This window comes from Falco biarmicus, chromosome 8 (assembly GCF_023638135.1).
Source record: "Falco biarmicus isolate bFalBia1 chromosome 8, bFalBia1.pri, whole genome shotgun sequence".
Lineage (NCBI taxonomy): Eukaryota > Metazoa > Chordata > Aves > Falconiformes > Falconidae > Falco > Falco biarmicus.
In genome coordinates this window covers 17,574,560-17,598,277 of record NC_079295.1, presented here as the reverse complement: position 1 = coordinate 17,598,277, position 23,718 = coordinate 17,574,560, and the positions used below count along the sequence as shown (strand labels likewise).

At 37.6% G+C, this 23,718-nt stretch overlaps 1 long non-coding RNA gene across 3 annotated transcripts in view; it reads left to right on the top strand.

Moving 5' to 3' along the window:
* The first annotated feature begins 2,008 nt into the window (after positions 1–2,008).
* LOC130154180 (uncharacterized) overlaps positions 2,009–23,718 on the top strand; it is a 69,028-nt gene continuing 47,318 nt past the window's right edge. For all 3 annotated transcript variants that reach the window (XR_008823625.1, XR_008823623.1, XR_008823624.1), the window contains exons 1-2: positions 2,009–2,215; positions 4,588–4,668. This is a non-coding gene — a long non-coding RNA (uncharacterized LOC130154180). The remainder of the gene's footprint in view (positions 2,216–4,587; positions 4,669–23,718) is intronic.

The following is a 23,718-nucleotide window of genomic DNA, read 5'->3' as shown; positions in this document are numbered from 1 at the left end:
AGAGGAAGAGAAGGTGGAGAGATGGGGGTGGACTTACTGGGAGATGAGTGGTTAGGGGACCACACTCCTCTGCTCTTTCTAGGCTGGGTTAAACTTGCTCAAAATTTTCTGCTGGTTTCATGGGGAAAATAATTTCATTCTCCTTGATCCCACTCCTGGTTCATACCCTTTTCACTTGGGAGAGCTGCAGATCTCCCAGACAGGGAAGTAGTGATGTAGCAGAGGTGTATGGGTTGGAAAGCACTCTTTCCATTTGAGTGTCCACTGGATAAATTTGCCTGATACCACTATTTCCTCATAAGAATGCATGAAACTCTTCTATTCACCATATTAGCTCGCAAACAAAATTACTCAAAATAATTAATTCTTAGTTATTTTTTCTTATAGATTATTGTACTGCTCAGTGCTAAATCTACATGGGAGAGGACAGGCCACACCTGAACTGCTACATTATTACATGAAATGACTTCCAGAAATTATTGCTTCCAGAAAAAAAGATTAAGCAGTGTGCCAGTTTTTCAACTGTTTGGATCCATGCATGCTGTCTGTGTTGGCTAGTCAATGATTGAAGATTAGTACTACAAAAACTATATGGTTTTGGAAGACTGCCCATTAAAAAGGTGTTTTAATTTATCATAAAAGATTGTGCTCTTTATTCTATTCTTTTCAAATACTTTCTTAAATAAGGATCCTGTAATTAGGTAAATTAATGTAATGCAATGTAGTGGAATAAAAAGCCTTATATGATGGTCTCAGGCTCATAGCCAAAGTCCAAAGTCATAGACTATGTCTATTTTTATTTTAGAAATGACTAAATGCTCAGTTCATGTCTTTCCCAGCTGTAGTTGTGCAGCTGAATGGGGAAAAAACAGATGTTCACAATATGAAAACTTCCTCTGGTAGTTCATGAACTCACAAATGTGCATGGTAGGAGAATAGCCTGTTTCTATCACAAGTGGGAAACTCCACCATCAAATACAACTTGAGATCCAGTCCAGAAATTGTTTTACTGCAGAACAGTTCCAGGGGCACTTCCCAGGACACAGGCAAATCCCAAGATATAGAATCATATATTTTCATTGACATTGAAGCTGGTATGGTTTTGCTTTACAAAAATGTACATGTAAATGTCAGTATCTCATACACGCACCACTAAAACATCTGTGACAGAGTTTTTTAAAAACTCAATTGGATTATAGAATTATTATAGTTGTTATTATTATTATGGTTCAGGTGCAAAAAAGGAAGTTGGAATTAAATTAATTTCCCTTCCAAATCTTTACATGCACTGCCTTTTGGATACTGTGGTCACTCGTGTGCAATAGTCAGTGACCTGAGACTTTACAAAAGCTGTTAACAACAGTGGCACAGTGTCTAAGTAAGATCAGCTCAGATGCAGATATATGGTTCCTAAGCACTGGGTGATTACTCTTCCCACAGATGTTGCTTACTCTTCTAATTTGAAAGTAAAAAGAAATGGCAGAGATTATTTGTGTTCTCGGAAAGTGTATTTGCACAGAAACTTTGCCTACAATAAAATTTAGGTGATCCCACCACAGCTATATCACAGACTTGCTTGGGCAGGAGCTATGGCACCCCTGCTGCAGCTGCCCATGCCCAGCCACCTTCTGCCTGTTGCTTCTAGCACCACCAGCATTAGGTATCCCTAGTTCTGTCACCACGGGGAGACCACATGTACACAGTCTGAACAGAAGTGCAGCTGCCTTGCTTTCACCAGGGTAGAGATGTTCCCCAAGACCCTGTACCCTCTTCAGAGCATGCTAGTCTCTAGGTCATGAAGCCATTTCCCTGCCAGACTGTCCAGACAAGACCCATGCTACTTAAGGCTTTCTGCCACAGATATCAGATGCTAAAACAGAGTATCCCACATCTGAGTCACCTCTTTCCACTTTCTGTGGGTATGACCTTGCTTTCCTGTTTCCTTTTACACATTTACCTTGGTTCTAATTTTGGGTCACTTCTTCCTTCAGTTCTTGTGTTGTTACAGTCCAATTGATTATTTTCCCCCTGTATATACTTATAATGCTTTACCTAAATGTTTCCCCACACAAAGAGGATCTGATTTTATTTCTGACTTCCAACTTTCTAATTTTTCTGTCCTGAAGGCTTTACTGCGGGTTACAATCATGTGATGCTACTGACTGCATGTCCAACAAACCCTTAACTGAAGAGAGACTGAAGAATATAGACACAGGTAAGCTCCCATTGGACCCAGAAGGTTATTCAAATTCTTTCTGTACTTCTGTGATTTTAATTTTTCAGGAAAGTTGAATGAAACTTGTTAGTGGTTTTGTTTTTTGGGTTTTTTTGATTGATTGTTTTGTTGTTGTTGTTTGTTTGTTTGTTTGTTTTTTACTGTAATACTTTTTCCAGGTTTGTTCTAAGTGGTTTGGAATCTCTTCACTCTAACAGAAATTACCTCAAGTTACCTCAAGTCAACCTAAAAACTTCGTATATGATGGAGAAGGTTCATGTGTTTAAGGCACTGAGCCAGAGTCTATCTAGTTCTCCAGGCTCCCCTCCCTGGGGCAGTCCATTGCTCCTTGTCATGGGAAAGGCAGGGCAGAATTGCTCCAAGTATGTCCAACCTGCTGGATGTTTTTCAATTGAGCACATGAAACTTCCAGCTCATTTGTGTCTGTTACTCATCACATCTGCCATCCTCACCAGTTTCAGCATTATCAACACTTTAATGATCTCTCTAACAGGGAATGTTCTTACTACAGTGAAATGGGTATTGTATTTTTAGATTGTATAACATGGAAACATATAAAATAGAGGATCAACATGTTAGTAACATTCTTGCATGCTCAGTTCAAGAACCACCTTCTAGGAAGGTTACTCCAATCTCACACAGCAATAAATCATCTGCAAAGCTGGATACATTTCTATTCCTCCAAATGAGATAGGTTAAAAGCATTTCACAGCGGCATCAACTGCTAAGGCAGGTTTATGTTAGTGTAAAACTAGAATGAACTTAAAAATAAATGGACAAAATAAGAAAACAATTTTCAACCCAAACTAACATCTACTACTGTTTAATATTATTAAAGGAAACTGAGATGGCCAGATTTTAAACCTACATTTTGCACATGCACAAAGCACTGCTTTTAGATAAATTTTGATAAGGAACAGCATGAGTTCTGGTTCCATAATTGCATGGCTGACCAGACTTGTGGTCTATTGTATACTTAGAAATTGGTCTCCAAAATTTTTCTAATCAGGTAATTGCTAGTTTATCATGTAGACAATGTAGCCTTAAAAGGACTGCAATTACATCATTATTATCCACAGTGGGCTATAAAAGAGCTATTACAGAATGAATAGTCAAGTATTTCAACTGGAGTATCTATGCAGCTCCTTTATTTACAGAGAACAAAAGGAAAAATCAGAAGTTTTAATGTTTATTTGCTCTCTGGCAGCCTAAAGAAAATTTAAGCTGTGTCAGTTTAACAGAACCCCAGGAGACAGGGCATTGGTTTCCCTGCATGGATGTCTTTTACTCCCTGTAGTTTTTCTGTGGGAACTGGAGAAACAGCATCTTTTTCTCCACCCACATGATATTAGTAATTGTCAGAATAAGAAATTTTGCAAATTAAAGTGATAACAGCCTAAACCAAAACAAAGCTCCAACAAAAGCTTAGTAAATCACACAATAAAAGGTTCCAAATTATGAGGCATGGATTTTATGTCCACTTATAAAATCATTCCCTGTCTAATCTCACAATGAACATCCCTTCAGCTCCTTCCTAAATTGGAAGTCCAAAAGTTAGAACTTTAATACAGAGGAGAATAAGTTCATCTTTTTAAATTGTGCGGTTTGCATCTCCTGAGCCAAAGTACATTCAGATCTATGTGCACATGTGTATTTACTGTCACATGTGAGGAAAATGAGAAAAAAAGAGAAATACCTATTCCAAGAAAAAGCAAAGGGAGTGTTTGGTTTATGTAATACATTAAACAAGTGGCAATTTAAAAAAAAAGTTATATGGATCATGAAAGCATGGTACAAGAAGCTACAAAACTAGCAAACCAGAAAATGTTATAAACAGAAGCAAAAATTATTTTAGGAGCTCTCTTGCAACATTACTCAAAGCAGGCAGGAAAAGAAGTGATTTTACTACCATGTACAAATAGCTGCTGCATAAAAAGAAATACATACTACAGATTCTTTAACCTAGTGGAAAAAGCCATAAGAAGAACCAGTGCCTAGAAGCTGAAGCCAGACAAATTCAAATGAGGCATGCTAGATGAACCTTAGATGAACATTAGATGTTATTAGATGAACCACTAGAATGAGTTACTTTTGGAGGTCATGTGCTTATGATCACACATTTCCTTCATCTAAAGAATCAATAATCTTCAGAAGGATAGGCTCTAACTAAATGCAAGTCACATATTAGTAATTCCCAAAAGATCATGTTAACAGGAGTTTATCAGGCCATGAGACAGCAATATCTGATGGTGCTTCCTGCTTTAAACTCTATGAATATATGCACAAAGATGAACACAGAAGCTTGCTTTTTTATCTACTATCTAATAATTTTTAATTGCTTCATTTTAAAGTATTTTCCCCAGGGTGTCTGAATTGACCTGGCCAAATATCTTTGAAAGTGATACAGCAATATGCAGAAATCTGAATATATAGTAAGTGTCTAAGTGCAAACAAAATAACCTTGCGTGTCTCAAGATTCAGACTTCCTTACAAGATCTTCACAGAAGGAATGACACAGGAAGTGTGACTTTGTAGTCATTAATACTGCATTTTTTCTGCCTTGCCACACATACAGAAACACCTCTGGAAGGTAAGGAACTCTTGCTGATTTAGTCTAGACTCTTCCTCAAGGTGCAGCCCTTATCTGCATTTATATATTGCTTCTGAAAGGAAAAAATCTGCATTTTTTAATTTTAATAAAGTACTTACTGCATTTAACATTTCAGGTGCTATAATACTTGTTCTTAAAAATGGCATGATTTATGTGTGCACTTCCTTGTGAAGAATCGCAGTAAGTGGGACAGAGGCCATGCTGCAGCCTTTCCCCCACACCAGAAAAACTGGTTGTTTCTTTCCCTCTGGGTAGTGCTGCCTGCTTGGGCTCCCCATGGCAACCTCACCTGTTCCCACTTTCTCTGAAACATCCACAAGCATTCACAGGGTCCCATTTCTTGTGAGTTCTGAATTCCTGATCATAGGGTCACTGTTCTTTCCTAATCTATCCTGTCTGCATTTTGATACAAGTTGACTCACACTCTCCTATTTGAAATCAATGTTCTGCCGTGACCATCTGCTTCAATATTACTTTCTTCTGCTTCATAACCATGAAAGAGAAAAAATAACTTAAAAAATAACTCTAAATGCAAAGGAAGATATTGCCCCAAGATTATTCTATAGGATAGATCACAACATATTTACTTAAAGTAGAAATTTAGGGCCAGTCTGATTTATTATATCCAACCAACCATTTTCAGGACAGTGCCTTAACATAACTGGCAATAGAATATGAACTGACATGTTAATTCATATTAGCAACTGATTCAAAAATATTTCAAGATGCAGCTTACTGCTTGCTATACTATACTGTCTATGCTTCGTCTATAATGTCTTGATAAGTATAGGCTTTCTGTTCCCTAGATGCACATTAATGCTAACATGGTTAGCAGCATACTTGCATTATAAACGTCTCAGGCGGATTATCTGTCTGGGGTCACTGATTTGCTCAGGACCAGGATCTCACTCAGTGTTACTGAGAGCTTCACATCTGGCATTACTGTTGAACATGGCTGCTGATGGAGGTTTCCTTGTCCTCTTGTTTCTTGACAGACAGACTAGGGAAGGGCTCTGGTGCCAGCAGCCAGGAGTCTTTTGGGGAGTTTTCAGGCAGTACTAAACATTGCTTAACTGAAGAAAAAATCTGTGGCCATGGAGTTGTGATACACATGCAGTTTGTAAACAAAGAATTAAATTTAATGGGTTGCCATTCCTTGCCACTTCAAAATTTGAACAGCTAGCTAATAAATAAAATAGGTGATAGTGTAATCCATAAGCCACATGCACGTACATCTGAGAATTTACAAGCAAGGCTCTTGGGGAACTTGAATGCAAATCTATTACTCCCGAACTTGCAAAACTACACTGTTGTTGACAGTAGGAAATAGAAAAGCTTTTGCTTCGTTTTTATTTATACCTTACATTAGAGTGCTGTTCTTCCCTGAGATATCTTTTGCATTGGTTTTAGCACTACTAATGAAATTCTGGATTTATTGGGAATTTCCATCCCAGTTCAATGGATCAGAACATTATTTCATATTGTGCAAAGAAATATAGGTGTAAAGGATTATTTTGCAAGACAGCCGTAGTATATGCAGAACAGCACAACAAATTAATTTTTACTGAAAGCCTAAATTTACCAAACCCCCAAGAAATCAGAAACATCCATTTAGATATGCTGCCACCTAGACAGTGATGGAGAATAAGATAGTCTTGGCTCCCAATAAAGCAAATGATCTCTCTTAGTGGAATCTGTCTCCATCCCTTTCCTTTGTGGAAAAGATTTCAGGCTGTTCTTTACCAGAAGGAACGACAGACTTCTTGGGTAAGGTTTACTTACTCTGTGTGTGACTATAATGGATGGATGGGTCATCTCTCTGCTTATGGTTTTGTATATTGATATATAATTATATGCAGTGTGTACACAAACATACAGGCACTGAGTTATAAAAGTAACAGGTGATCAGCTAAACATTTGTGCCAAAAATTCCTGCTACAAAATTTCAACCTCAATTATTAGCTTTCTTTTGGGAGCTGCTCTATTTGTTCAGAGATGTCTGTGTTTGTTGGGCTTTTTTGTTGTTGTCTGTAATGTGTAAATTTAACATCACATACAGAACAGTATAATTAGGGTTCGGTGCACAGCAGTCCAGCTCTGTTGGTTTCACCCACCATTCAAATGTAGTCCTCTTCCTACAAATGGCATTAATTTTATTTGTCATACACACCCTCTAAAACAGAGAATTTTTATCTTCATGAGCACTGGAGAAATTGTCACTAGGGGATTCCTAACCACATAGGAGAATCAGGTATTCTAATTATGAAAAAGGAAAGCATTTGAGGATGGTCATATTACTGATTTCCAGGACGCCCTGCAAGTATTTCTGTTCAGGATGGGAAAAGATTAAAATGCCATTTGCATGACTTATGTTAAACTTTCTATCTTGTAGTCTTGTAAATGAATTGCTGCCTCACAGGCACTTCATGTTATGAAAATACTTTACATTCAACTGGAATAATTGCGCATTTAACTTCAAAGTTACAACCTGCCTCGGGTATTAATTTGTCAGATCCACACTGGAACTGTAGAAATGTCAAAAGAATTGGCTCAGGATAGAGCTGTCATGTACCTCAAACTATTCCATCTTGTCTGCAGTCTCTACTGCAGATATTGAATCAAAATTTCTCATAGTTCAGCTAAACTCAAAGACTTGACAATCACTGAAGAATGTTTAGTCTGCATGAGCACGACTTCTGGGTAGTATTATAAAATGAGGAGCTATTATGTTGTATGACTGCCAGCTTGCTCTATTGCTTTTAAATTGGTTTTGTATGCACAAATAGCTATGGAGCTAGGGTATGTTCCTCATATAGATAGTTATTTAATCTCTTTTAAATTAAAAGAAGGCTGTGAAGTTGGTTTTATTTTTGAACCACTGTAGTAATGAATACTTGGAAAGAAATAAGGGCTGTGGTAATACAAGCATGAGTAACACCCAAGTAATTTCATTCACTGACTGTACAACGTTCTTCCTGGTTACAGAACCATTTGACATTAAGGGCATGATTGTTTCATAGGGTATGCTGAGAAATGCAATAAAACACCTTAAAATTTATGCCCATTTCACGTGTTTGTGATTACAAATCAGTGAGAAAGATTTCACTGTTTTCCACTTTTTTTTTTTCTTTGATACCAATGATCAGAATCAGATGATTATATGTGGGGCAGGCTAAATTAAGCAAACTGAGATAAACCTAGCCAAGTTACATGGAACCTGGGGACAATCTGCTTCTAATTGCTGAACGATTCACTGTTCATGAGGTTAAAGTAGCTATTTCTTTATTTGGCAGAAACTGTTTCACAAAGACAAAGCTTTTTCAAATAAAACTCATCGACTCAAGTAATGCATTAGTTTATACATTAATGAGTCTTTTGATCATGACAGAAATTTGATTCTGCAAAATATATTTTGCTACTGAAAAAATTTGCCTGAATAAAATACATGCAGAGAGCTGATATGAAATAAATTGTGAAGCAGTGGTTTATTCTCAGTATTTACTGAAAGGATTGCTTCTTAGGATTTGGTAACTTCTTTCTTTCAAATATTTTTTTACCTTAAGAATTATGATGATGTGGGAGCTTCAGCTAACTTTAAATCATATGTAAACTCTTTATTTACAGATAAATGTTATATTTACATATAAACTGTTATATAGTCTGTTATTCTGCTTATTATGTTTATTTGTAACACCACTGCTTTGGAATCATTTAACTTGTTCATTCTTTACATTTTCCAGTTTATGTCTAACATTTAATTAAATGAACCCTTTTTTTACTTTCCCAACCGAGATTCAAAGGGGAAAAAGACATATTTGTAATTCAAATCTGGTATTTCTGATTATTTCCTCCACTCCCATAGTAATTTGGTATTATGCTTGAGATAGATCTGAAATATTTGTGGGCTAAATATCTCTGAAAACATACATTAAACAGGAAACCAATGCTATCACCATTATTGGAGTAAAATGTTCTTGTTAAATCTTTCCAATAAATCAGTCAATGAGGCGGTTATTTCATTTGTATGATCTAATGTCTTCTGCTACTTTTAATTAAAAAAGTATCTAATCATGTAAATATTATTATGAGCAAAACATTCTCTACTTATGAGTTTTCAAGTGTCATCAAACACATCTGGAACTTTGCTTGATAGATAATAGAAGAAGTGTCCAATTTTGCCAAGAACAAAAATATAGGCAGCAAATTTCAGAAGTATGGAGCCTCGTGTTTATTTGAAGCAGTCAGTAGAGGTGATATATAACATAGTGAAGGCTTCATTTAACCACCACCAGCAGACCATTAATTTTACAAGGTAAATGCTTTCACAGAAGACTAGACATGCTGAAATTTCAAGTGATCTGATCTCTATGTTTTCATCATTTGCTATAAAAAGGTGCATAACAAAACCTGCAATATATGATAGTATGTAATGAATACATTTGCAGAGAATTAAGCAGCTATCACTCAGTTCACTGAGTGACATGAAGTCAGAGGACAATTCTGACTTCCCACAAGGTTGACTAACCACTGTAGCTTCTGTTCAGGCGTATGGATGTACTGAAATGTGTTATTCTGGAAGCATGTTCCTGTGGGACATTAAAAATTCAAAGAAAGGGAAAGAAATGGTTTTTGCCACAACTGGTGTGCATCAGAGCCTTGGCTCCCTGCTGTTTCCCAGAGCTGTGGCAGCAGCTGGATAAGTGTGTGGGTTGTTTCAAGGTGAGGGTCTGAATTAAGATGTTATATCTACACCAAGCAATTCATGTGGTATGGAGATTCCTCAGCTTCCAGTAGGAAAACTGGGCTGTAGAGGTGAATGAAAAGGTGACTTGGTGAAGCTGACAGTCAATACTGTCACTAATATCCATGGGGCTGCACTTTTTCTGTGTTGTGGTCTCTGAAGTATTACAGAAGTTGTATTTGCTGCTGAAAGGACAACTGGATCTTGTGGATGCTGCCATTAACCTGCCTACTGGTTCCACTGGTGTCAGTGGGGGCCTTGCCAAGGTTTCTTTTGCTTTGCTGTAGGGATGAACACTCTGAAGTTGAGAGGGGAGGCAGAGGCTGCCAGCTGTCAAGAAGCAGCAGCACAGTTACATGAAAATGATCTGTCATCTGTCTGTGCTTTGCCTGGAAGGCCCACCTCACCATGAATAGATGCATGGATCAATCCCACTCAGCACTAACACTTAATAATAACTCAGTATTTAAACACTTATAGGAAGTATTTAAATTAGGATTTGAGTTGTCCTAGGCTCTCTGTATTCCCAATAGATGACAGACGTTCATCCAGAGTGTGATTTAGCTAGTCCATCAAATTAACTAATCCAAATCCCAGCAGCTCCTATGTTTAGCAAAGTTGCATTCGTGTAGGTCATTAAGAAGCCAGGATTTTAAAAACAGATATTTAAAATCAGGTTACTAAACATCTTCTCAAGTTTTTCTCCCATTGTTTGTAAAAAGACTCATTGAAGTCAGTGTTTTATATGTGATGCCTTTTATCAGCTAAGGATAATGGCTTTGACACCACTGAAAATTTACCATGAGAAGACTCAGTTAAAGTCTATTAATATTTTGAGGAATATTTTGAATGGACTATTCAACAGATAATTATTCCATTATTATATTCCCTGTCAGTCATTCTTTTGCTCTCCTACATAGAAAACCTTGTGTTGTTAGCTAATGTTCATTATGTAAAATCACTGGATTCTTGGTCCACAAATTAGAGGGGAGTAGTAAGAATAATAATGACATACACCTAGCAGAAATAATAGAATTTTCATTTAGATATTATTTAGACTGCATTGTGACTGCCTGCACAATTGTAGTACTGTGTAAATGCTGTTTAATATTTAACTAGATTATTAACTGTTTCAATATCTCAATTTTGGACCATAAAACTCAGTGTTTGAGGGCACCTTCTAAAACACCATTTGATAACCTGCAATTTTATTCCTAAATGAATAATGTATCAGCACTGTTTTCTAGTGACAAAAAGAGCTTTGTTCAAAGTGCTGATGGGCATTAAGGTATCATGGATGTTGTCAGACTTAAAGCATGCAACTTCATCAAACAGAAAGTAAAACCCTGTTGTTACTGAGCTGGACAGGAATGTCACAATGGGGACCTCTGTTTAGAGAAAGGCATCCCACGGGCACCAAAAGTGCTTTATTCACCAGCATCAAAGTAAAGTGTGTTTAATTTAGAGGCTTCTTTGGTTTTCTAGAACAGCTGCTCATCTGTTTCTATGGGATTCTTCCCTGATACACTGCAGAGTGCTTTCTACCTAGACTAACATATTAGTTACATTGTGTTCACTATAAGGATTGCAGGGAAATGGTTAGGAAGCCTTGGATTTTGGAGACAGGCGATGACATGAATCACTGGGCTCATATACATAGTTGGACATTGACATCCATTTTTTAATGCAAACTTTCAGCTTCTCTGCATTTCCTGAGGAGTGCTTTTTTGACTGAGTGATGACAGTTCTGGTCCTCATGCCTGTCTGTAACAGGAGCTGCCAAGGTGTTCTGGCCAAATAATTCCTATTGTGCCATGAAGGGAGTCAGCAGCTCAGATCCCACATGGCATTGGTATGTGATTTAGATGATTTGTGCTTGTGGGTATGTGCTTGGACTGCCAACATCACTGTTGGCATCTTCTTCGGTTTTCAGGTCTCTCTAGTTCAAATGCACTGGCTCCAAAATTAACATAATTTGCCCTAGACGCTCTACTGCGTCCGTGTGATTTGCATCAACAATGCAAATATTTTTAATATTTTACAGTTTATTTTTTTCTGGGGCACACTCCTTCCTTTGATAAACCAGAATGCAGCCTTATATCTAGTGTGTTAGTTTTCAGTGAAAGTGTACAGAAATCATGGACACACTGTTTGCTGAAATTAAATTGCATTTCATCAGGGAGTTAAAGAAGGCTATGAACAGTACACTTCAAAATTATCCTGTAGGCTGACAGATATGTACATAACAAAACTCTTATACTAGGGAACCATAGACTTAAAATCTATGGACAAGGTATCACATTGTTCATTGTGGATAGATAGGCCTTACTGAGGGAACAGAGGATCTGAGCAACCAAAAATCTTATTAAGTTATTCCTATTGTTTTCCTATTGTAATATTAAGGGACTATGCCAGATCTAATCTATTTCAACAACAACAAAAAGACATCAGAAATACAGACAGCACTGGATTCCTTATGAGATTAAATAAAAGTGCTACAATATTTATAAGTTTATACTTGTGTAATTATATTCTCAACTCCTGACAACAAATAACCATTTTTAGCTGTTGGCTTCATGAAATGTGTGTACTGGTACACAGAACTGTGTGTACTGGTAAGTAGCCATTATGATGAGAAGAAAAACAACAATATAGTTTTTATTTTTGTGTCATGTTACAAGTGCTCTCCTTGAAGTTAGCTTATAAGCATCTGACTATATGTATTCTTAATTGGTAATTGTGACTTCAGTGCTTTCAGCTGATAATATATGGATTTTCTAAGAACTCTTACTTGAGTAAATTGCTGTATTTAGCAGTCTTATCCTCTCAGATCCTTTTTCAAGCCATGGGAATTATTTCTTGCTGTGCTAAGGCAGCACGACTTACTTTCTTAATTCTTATCATTCCATTAAGTAAACCCGCTGAGCAAATAGCTGTTATTATAATAGTGTAGATTTTCCTCTGCTCCATTAGAGTGAAAACAAGGTTGATAATTGACCAATATCTTACAGCTTTTACCCAGTGTCTTAACTTAATGCAATCCCTCTTCAGGTATACTGTTTGTTGCCTATGAATACCAAAAAAGTGATCAAGTCCATATCAGTAAGAAATACTGGTTAAACAGGAATGAGCCACATGGGCTTTGACTTACTAGTCAGCACAGAATGACTGTCCTTCAAAGGAGAGTCTGATTCTTACTCTCAGTGTTTCAATTTGTTGGATACACCTTTACTGTTTAATTTCTTTTATACATTCTCACATTGCTGATCACTCCATGAGTTTAAGACAGGATTTTCAAAGGAGTCATATAAATGCCTTTACCTAAATCCAACTGATTTTGCACTATATGAGCGAGGTTTTTCATGCACTGGAATTTTCCTTGCTTCTCCTTAAGTTATCAAGAAATGCTGACTTCTTGGAGTATGAGCTAGCTAAAATGAACCTCGTTTCTTTCACCTCAATATCCAGACACTTCAGAAGAAAGAGGAGGAAATCCAACTTATTCTGAATATAGTGGAACAGATGCCATGGTATTCCACTGCAGAGTCACTGCAGTGCAGAATAAAATTCCCTGTCAGCATTCCTCACCTAAGAGTAAGCTCTGTAAGAGATCCTGCTACCACAGGGACTGTTTCCCTATATAAATTCAGCTGCTAGGAAGGATTAACATTTTTAACGGAAGCATTTGCACCATGTTTTTAATACAAGGCCCTGGATATCAATCCCTTTCCTGAAAAGCTGTCAGGGCAAACTTCTACAGTGATCATTTTTCAAAGTCTCGTCTTCATTCAAGTAGCATCCTGTAAAAAGGAGATGGCTGCTCTCCTTTGACTCAGAGCTCCCTTTGTGATGGGCCCTTTAGAAACTCAAAGATAATCAGGATGGTGGGAAAGACATGCACTTTAGAGGACATGAAAAGCAAGCTCTTAGCATTATTTAAATCCTCATAAACGTTATTAAAGTCTTTGGGTTTAGATGTCTGAAGTATAATGTTTTGGATTTGTATCTAAAGGGACAGGAGAGGAACAAAAATGCAGAACTGTAAGAATTCAACACTAAGAAATAGACAGCATTTCAAATTAGGGTAAAACAAAACACAAGCAAACCCCAGAAATGCAAAGGGTATCACTTTCCCATTGCATGTACAGAGGCCATGGAAATTTTTTTCAGAGTTCAAGTTAATGGTCACTTAGCATTGACCATGGCAGCAATTCCATGGTCAATTCATGGAATGCTGCATGAAAAGACAGCATTTCAGTCTTCACATCACAGGTTCACTCAGCCTGAGAACTGACTGAGCTCACCTATCTGCTGTGTTTAAGAAAACAACAGAGGTTGGAAATATGGTTTATGTTTTCAACTCCCATGAGCTGTATGGGCTTGTGTCACTCTTGCTGTAGCTATGTTTTGATCAGGGGACATTTTCCTGTTAAGTCCAGCATAAAAGACACACAGAGACACTATGAGTTGAAAACCACCTCAAACTCTCGACAAAAAATTTCTATTGGTTTACCATAAAGTAATTTTAACTTAATGTGTTTATATTCAGGGAAGAAGTAAAAATAACTCAGAGAAAAAAGAAGTATGTGTTATGGTAATCATGAGAACAATTCAGCTTTTTTTGTTATACATCTTGGCTCTGACCTTTGCTCAATGATCAAGGTAGCTCCCCTAGACAGGACTGAGTGTGTCAAGATGTAAAGTCCCTTTTCATTTCCTGATCATGTACTATTCTTAGATAATTTTTTTTTCTTGTTTTTTTTTAAGTGCTTTAGTTTACTATTTATAGTTCCCACAGTCAGATATGGGAAGAAATCGCAGCCATATCCTTTTGCTGCTCTACAAGGACTTCAAAGTCTTTCTCAAAACAGAGAGTAGCTTGTATTTTTCCAGTTAATATTTTCCTTTTTTAACATGGGACTTCCTGTTACAAAAGAATGACTTGTATAAGGAAACACCAAAGTAAATGTTCTGCTCATTAGGAGTGCAGTTTGTAGTACTAAGTTGATTTTGCTGTGGTTTACTATCCGTTAGGAATTATTGACTAATCCATGAGAAATTAAAATAACAATAGCTATATCTGCATAAAATAAACAGTGAGTTGCATATGGAAATAAAGATAACAATTTTTACATTCCTCTCCACTTCCCAGCATTACCATGTAATCTTAACACAATAAATAGCTAAGAATTGTGTTCCATTTACAACCTTTGTACTTCTGTACTCTCAGCAATGCACATAGCTGCACACTGCTGTAAAAACAGATGTGTGTTACCGGTTGGTACTGTAAATAGCATGAGTATAGATAACATATAAACCTAATTTCTAAAGGAAAAATTATACCCAGAAATGTGGCCTAGACACCATGCTGATGCTTCTGGGCTTTTAAAGTGTTTCTTTCATTGATTGTGTGGGGGTTTTTTGCTTCCCCTTCTACCTACCAAAAAGTTCTGTGCAATCTTTTTGAACATCAAATGTTGGGAATTCTGTTTTCCTTACAATGACTGAAGGCAGCCAAAAAGTTTAGTGGAGAACTATGCAAAGCAAAACCTCGGAGCTTATGTTTGGTGGACGCAGTTTTATTTGCGCTTCGGCATTACAGGAAAACCAACATGAGTGACATTGGAGAACAAATGGGCTGAGAATGCTGACAGCAGCAGCAGGGTCTCTGCCAAACTGCATAGTCATGCAGCACCATATGCTTGAGCCCTTGCAATGTCCTCAGTTGTGAATCAAAAATCTACAAGTGATTTCACCTGTTTCACCTGTACATTAGTTGTGAATGGAAGATAAGCTCCAAACTTCTGACACAAACCTGTACACAGTAAGTACCCAGAAGGTTCATATCAGTATGTTTGACAAGGTCAGAGATTCTCATATGGTGGATTGTGATTCCCAAGGTGATGAGAAAATGCTTCATAGAGGGTCACACAGTATTTTATACCAGAGTGATTTAGCAGCAAATGAGTTTTCCCAAAGTTGAAGAGTGAAAGCAGACCCTAACTGGTGGTTGCCAGTGACTCCAGTAGCCCCAGACAAGGCAATGCCTTAACCACTGAAGGCTGAGCCGTTCCTGTAGACAGATACAAGGTTGCAGGGGATTAAGAGAAAGCACTCAAAATCAGGTACAGGTTTTTCTTCCCTCTTCCCAGAGGAGCTCGGCTGACCCCGAGATAGCATGTTTGGGTCACCATCATTTCCTGAAATTTGGAAAATCCTGATCTAGTGCAATCTTGTCTGGCTGCCCCAGAAACCTTGTCCAGTGCTTTTCTATCTGCAGTCTAGCTGACGTTTCCATTTGGGAATATTTGCATTGGGCAAGAAATATGAGATAAATCAGTGGTTTTTAACATGTTAAGCACAGAGATAGGCAGCAGAGATTTGTGAACACTTGGTTAGATATCACAAGAGCCAAAAGCAGAAAAAGCTTCTTATAAATGTTCTGTTGAAAAGCTAGTATTTCAAACTGTAAAAATCCATTTTTTTAAAAGTTTATAAAGTTTACACAGCTTGTAGGAAATCAGTTGTAGGGACATTAAACATCTATTTCTATAGTTCTTTAACCTCATCTCTCCCTCTTCCCAAGTAACCAATAAAACACAGAAATGCCTATAAAAATAGCTGTTAGAACCAGTAAAACAACTTATTTACTTATATAAGATGCTTCATCCAAGTATATTTTTATCTGTATTGCATACTGTGCAGCATGCATTATCGTGTCTTCTTCCCCTCAGTGGCAGGAAAATGTCTGATCTAATTCAGAAAGTTCATAAGTTAACTATTTTTAAGAGTGGCATTGTCTTCACGTGGATAGCATTGAAACCGTATGTCTTTCTTTTTTCTTGTCTTGTGCTTTCATCTAACAGATATTTATGTTTTAAAGTACTGGAAAGCATTTAGCTTTAGAATCTATCTGTATCTTCTGGCATTCTGCTTAATTTCCAAGTTTTTACTTCAATGAAAGCAGTATTTCAGCAGCAAAGTATTTTTCCCTTTCTCATATCTACCTTCCAAGCCAAGTGTTCATTGCTAATGAGAAAACAGCAGGCTGAGGACTTGCTGAAAAGGGACAGTTTGTCTAAAAGTTTTTAAGCCTTTTTATGTGAAACTGAAAAAAACACATTGAAATAAACTTGCAAAAGCATGAATGATTTTAATAGGAAATATGAAGTAAGAACCAGCTAAAATTGTCTGTTGGATGGCAAAAGATCTAAAAATTAAATTTATCTGGCATCATTCTGCACTTGAAATAACTGGAAATATCTTTTATGAATAAGCACATGCTGGAGTCTATCTTAATCAACAGGCTACTTCAGGATGTACATGCACATAAGTATAACTCATTTGAAGAATGAGAGTTACACTGGTCTTGTTTACTTGCAGATCTGCTGTGTAATCAGTGATTTCTGAGGCCTGAATGTACCCCATCTTCTCTGAGCCAGCAGCTCCTTGTGTGATATGTCCCAGGGACATGACGGTTTGCACTTCAGGTCACATGCAGACGAAGTAGATCCCTGTGCCCTAAGCAGAAGGTTCATCTCAGCTCCACCCGCCTATTTGCCAGCATGCAGGTTAAAAGAAGTTCAAGTTGTGGGCAGTGAATGAGCACATTTAGGGAACCATGAGCTGAACCACGATCCTCTTTGTGCAGATGAATGCTTAGCTATACTTTCCTCCATCTGCCTCTGATAATAATGGTCATGCATCATTAAGGAGCTATGAAGGGGCAATCATGCAAGAATAAGTTAGTCCATGCATTCTTATTTTGTTCATTACATTTGCCTTGTTGAAATGTACACAATAATCCTCATTTGTGCCCTGCAGGATCAAACTCCTACTCTACCAGTTATTTCCTTCTCTTCAGAAACTTGTACTTCTCTGTTTCTGCACGTGGGTCACAGACACTATTGTGAATGTCAGTGACTAAATTTTGGTGTTAGATCCAGGGAATTTTGTATGCACTGATGCATCTCAGATCTGAAGAGGCTATGGGCCACCCAGCAGCAAGGATGAGAGTTTGCAGAGAAAGCGAGACACATCAGACAAACCAGGAATTTATTCAGTGGCTTAGCTAACTGCTGTATAGCAAGGAGTGACTCTGGCTAACTGGAAAGTCACACAGGTGGAAGAGAATTTGTGGAGACAGTTATTTACAATTATTTCCAGTTTTAAAGGGGTTCAGAAAGTTACATTTTTGCATCTCCTCTCCACACAGCTCTGACTTGTGACCTTTTAAGATGTTTACTAATCACCAGTTATGTACTTTGTCTTTATTTACCTTTTAAATTGTATTTGATTTTCCTGACACCAGGCAAAGCTAGTTTCTTTCCTAGGACAGAGCAGCAGAAGCAACTTTCATCCAGGGGGAGCTCAGTTCAGATGTAATGTCCTTATTACTGCCACCACTATGCCAAGTAGCCGGCATTTATGGTTGGACTCGATGGTCTTAAGGGTCTTTTCCAGCCCAAATGATTCTATGATGAGCCCTGCTGACTCTCAGGGGATTTTGAGTTGTTCCCTGGTGCTGGTGGTGTGAAACAGGACCACTGCACTGGAGTTGCCACTTCTTTGGGAAGACACTCCTGCCTTAGCCTCTCTGGTATTGAAACTAGTCATTTCCATGCAAATGCAAATTAAAAGTATATAAATAAAGAGCTTACAATTAATTAATGTATTTGGAAGCATTACATGTTGATCCCCAGAGAAAGAAATGAATGTAAAAAAATCAAGCTCTAGAGAAACAACTTTCTTCAAAGACCTGGCTTTAAAGTAACTATACTAAACATATTGATGGTAGGGTACAAAAATAAATGAAAACAGAGTACAACTAACATATAAGATATTCAAAGATATATGTAATGCTAAGAAAGAAGAAGAGTGGTCAGCCTGTTGGAAGTAAATCTTAGCCACACCTCAGAAGCTAAACGGCAAAGGCCAAGAGCATCTTTATATTAGCAAGTGGAAAGCTCTGCATAGGCATGAGGTCAGTGTCAGAAAATGCCTACCTATTAGCCACTTGCCTTTACAGAGATTAGATCTGAGATACAGCCTAATTGTTTAGCTCTGAGATTACCTGAATCACTGGGGTGTTGTTCCCTCTGGTCAATTATAACTATCTGTGGTTACAAATTAACTGTGCATATGCCCTTTCTTTGATTCCTTTTTCTTCAAAATCTCCCTTTTGAGGAACTGAGGATAAAATCTCTCACATTCTCATACAAAGGTCTAGAAAGTGCTACATCCCCTTGGATTGTCTTTATATATGGTACCTACTTGCTATTAGGGTTAGAAGCAGTGATTTTTTTTGCACAGCATCTTGCACACAGGGATCTTGGCTTACTGCTTATTTTGTCACAAGAAATGAAACAGTAACTTTTCCTTCTTCACGCACTGGTCTGGCTCCAAGGCAAGAGCTGTGTATCCATTCAGCTACGTGGCTGTCAAGTTAAGCAGCTCGTAGAGCTCCCTGCTGGGGGAACTCTCCCACCCAGCTGCTCCTCCCCTCCGCAGCTCTTGCCCTTGCTCAGGGCCAGTGCTCTGTCAGGAGCCAGGGGAACAAAACCAATGGAAAAGAGCTAAAAAAAGATATGTTGCAGGCAGAGCAGGACTCCGGTTCACCAAGAACATGTGCAATAGCTGGGTTTCACGAGACTGCTTTTGATTACACAGTAAGGATATGTAGATTGGCATAGATATTGCCTTACTATATATTTCTTTCCTGTCTGACCCATGTCAGGTGATTTGAGGTGTTTGAATTTTGATTCTACTGAGAAAATAGTGGGGACTCCATGAAGATGTGAATATGAACATTTGTGTGTTCAAGGGGTCCCTTTCTGGAGTTTGCTTGGAGGGCTGCTAGAGCTTCCCTGTAGAACTAAATGGCCTGAAACTGGCTGAGTGATGCCAGCTAAAGATGCTACCTTGCAATACAGAGCCAAAACATTTCCACAGTAAGGAGAAAAATAAATAAATTGCTAACAGTTTGGGAGGCTTTTTGAAACTCTTTCTATATAAAGCTGTTACTCAATCTGTCATCAATCTGCAATAACCCAGTGAAGAGAAACAGAACTATGGTATCAGTTTGGATGTCAGATCCAGTTGTAAAAAGCCGTGCTAAAAACATGCAAAGCCAAATTTGGAAGATCTTAATTTCATATTCCTGGAAAAGAATGCATTGGCAGAGACATGAAGTTTTAAGTTATACAAAGAGATTTGTCTAAAACATGTTTATACTCCTTATTTGACCAGTCTTTGGAGCTTGAATTTTCATATCTTTTTGCCTGAGCAGCAAGGTTTGCTTTCACAGTATGAAAGCTCTTAATCTGCCACTGGCATGGTTAAGTTCAGAGGCATTTGCACATCTTGCTTTAACATATACTGACCAATGCTCTCCAACTATAAAGAAGAATTTCACAAAGTAAATACTGAGAAACTCTTATGACTAGTGATTAAAAAAACTTCAAAAGAGTTAAAAGCCTATCTTGGAGCCTGCTGTTATGGACATTTTCCAAAGGTTACCACAAAAGATTTCATAGTCTCTTTCTACAGTCATTTTGTGTTACTGTTGCCTGCCTGCAGTTTTGACATCTCAAATTAAATTGATTTCTCTTTCTTTATGATCACATTTCCTTCTGCTTCCTCAGACAGGCTCTTCTTTTTCTTCCTATAGGACATTTCTTTTTTCTTGTCTGTCTTTCTTTGTTTTCTTCCCCCCGCACCCCACCACCCCCCCCCCACCACCCCCCCACCCCCCCCCCGCCTGGAATTCATAGGAACAGGAACTCAAAGGAAAAAAGGAAAAAGACCTTTTTGTCACATGGACTAGATTGTTAGAATATCAATTAGAAAATTAATTTTATAGCCAGCTCCAGTGATTTTAGTGGCAGAAGAGGATGGGGATTTCTCTGCCTTTTCCCTGATGCCACCGTTTTCCCAGAGATTCCTTGGGTCACTGGGTAGCACCTCTGAACTAGCTAATGACTCAGCCCAGCTACAAACACACATATCAAGAGGGAAGAGCAGGGAACACCTCTATGCTGTTACACAGGATCCTGTTGAACCCTTGGCTACTGTCTGAAACCTACTTCATGGTTATTGTTTTGATCTGTGCTGGAAACTACCTATCATCTTCTCAGCTAGGGATCTTATACTAGGCTTCTGTAAGCGTGAGTGTAGATTCCTGGACCATGCTTATGCTGTAAAGACATAGCATTAAAAAACTTTTGCTTGTATAAACTGCTGTGTTTACTTGCTAATAACGTATGTAGCAAATACATTAAGACTATGTTCCCTTATTTATAAAGCATTTCACAGTGTTTCCAGGCAAGTTAAAGTTGAACAATGACATTCTAATATGATCCTACTTATGCTAGAGACTGGTATCTTCCAAAATACTGGTGCAATAGTGGCTTTAACAAAGAGACAGCTAAATTTTCACTAAATCCTCAAAGGCAATTTACAGATCTTCTGTATATTCTGTCTAGGTTTTTTTCTGAAGAGATGAGTGATTCTCGGGAAATACTAGAAGAAAGTCTAGGAAGACTTTCAGACTACAATGGCAAATCCGTTATAACAATTTTCTGTTATTAAAAAAAACCAACCATACAATGCCTGGAGGTGTTGATGATATGTTTAAATTTAGTTAAGGTAAACAAATAAAATAAAAATAAGAGAGCACTGTAGAATTCTGACATCACGCATGTTTCAGATGAGAGGCTGTCAGTAATTATACGCAGAAATTACACCTCTGATATTTCACTTCTGTTAATACATTGCCCTTGGAGTACAGACCCCACCAATTCTACTTCATCATCAGAGCTCAGGAAAATTATTCTTCCTAGGATCTATAGTTACAAAAGCTTTAAGACCAGCCATTCAGTTTACATGAAGAACACTAGGGATTTCTTCATTGTTCTGAGGGTTGTCTCAACAAATCTTTAAAATAAGAAGTAAAAAGGCTCATAAAAATGAGGAAACTCATTAAAACATTTGGCGTTTGTACAAGAAACAAATATGTTACTAAGAAAACTTACAGAAGATTATTTTCATTCTGGGTTCCAATTAAAATGAGCCATATCATAAGGAACTTGCATAAAGTCAGATTCAGTGGTAGCAGATCATGCAGAAGTCTTTCTGTGGTGTTCCCACTAACACACTGAGTTCATACCCAGGTATGAGCCTTGGGATATCATAAAAGTGTCAGAGCTGCTGGTAGACTCTTAAGCTTAAACATCAACATCGAGAATCACAAGGAGAACTAAAAGATGATTAACACTAGGGTTTAGATATTTTGTTCATACAGACAATATGCATGCTTTCTTTCATTCAGTCACTATAATATACTGTCTATTTGAAAGGTCATCAAGATGTCAGAATACTGCTTAAAAAGAATGGATGAAAACAGATTTCTGATTGCTCTTAGCTTTTTGAAACTGGGCAACAGGTTCTCAGGTACAAGCAGTTGTTATACATTCATGCGTGTTATGTTTAAGATTCAAACTGGGTAACTGTACCTCCAACTCAACTTATAATTAAAGGTTTAAGTTAATATTTTACCATCACAGAAGAAGTTGCCAAAGGTTTTTGTACATTTGAGCAATTTTCTTGGTCAGATAGCTTTGAAAGTACAATGTCTTTTGCAGCCTGCTCTGAACAGAAATATGGCTTTCTGCACGTAAGTGAGAAGGGCAAACACTCATGCACAAGGTGCTTTGGGCTGCTGAACCTGTTCAAAAGCTGTATCCCTCACTTCTGCTGTGTAAGCTGCCCCTGAGGCTGTGTGTTTGCAGCGGAAACAGTTCTCTGGCAGACTGCAAACCATTTCTTGTTTGAGAAATGTTTGCATGCATAACAGCATTGGTCAATGGATCTTGTTTACTTATGATATCATGAAGAAGAGGGGGTGGATAATGTTTGGGGTAAACTATTTCTATGCATATCTAAAACTGAAATGTAAAGAATCATAATAATCAAGAATTTTGGCAGGAATATAAATCTTCATGCTTGCACTTCAGGGTATAAAAGAACTGCTGAGCAACAGCAACAGGGAAAATGGTTTTGGACAATTTAATGAGGACTGCAAGTTTCCCTGTACATTTTCCTAAAGCAAGAATTACTGTAATATTGAAATTAATATTATTTTCTTTAAGTATTCATATTGTATTACTATTGTAAAAAATTGTAAGAACTAGCAATAATAATTATATGGAGACAAAAGATAAGATAGTTTCACTGGAGTGCTAGACTTCAATCTTCTCAGTAGCCTCATCAGTTCTGGTCTTTGTAAATAGAAACCGACAGAATTAAAGAAGCATAGTTCATATACATTGGATTTCTTCCCAGTTCCTAATTTTCCATTTCTATTGAGTCTGTGGGAACTGGTCTCAATCCAATTCCCATGGTATTTAAAGAACTGGCTTAAATACAGACATATTTGTGACTACATATTAAGATGAACATGCGCACACAGAAAAAGAAAATGCCCCACAGGAGATCAAAACCTGATCTTCTGTGCCTTCTTGAGATCAGAATATAGGAGGGTTTAGACTTGTTCTCCTGCAGCTGCTTGAAACATACTGAATCCATGGAAGTATAACATTGGACACTACTGTAACTTTATATCAAAGCTTAGAAACCCCTACCCAGACCTGGAGAATAAGCAAAACTAATGACATGAGGAGCTGTCTGTAAAACAACCAGAGGACAGAGAAATGGACGTAGTGCACATTTTGCCCTTCAAAATAAGTAGTTGTTACAGTCTAAGCCTGTAGTACATTTCTGTCATCCAGCACTGACTTTCTGGAAACAGAAGCAGGAAGAAAGGTTTGTAATGACCACACTGCACTTTCAGTGCTGCTCTCCAAGCTACGCTTACATCCCTTCTTGGCTTTATTTGGATAGAATCATAGTGGCAACAGTGCTTTCAATACCAGAAAGCTTTAAATGTCTGGTATGTGATAGGGCACAAATCTTCCTACTGTCACAGAGAGTACTATGCTAGGATTGTACAAAGGTAATACAGAGCTCTACTCAAACACCACATAAGAAAGTATTCAATTATTATAAAAAATTAAATTGCAAAAATTATAAAACATCTCCCTGTTCAGTTGAGAAGAAATCAGAAACTTGGAT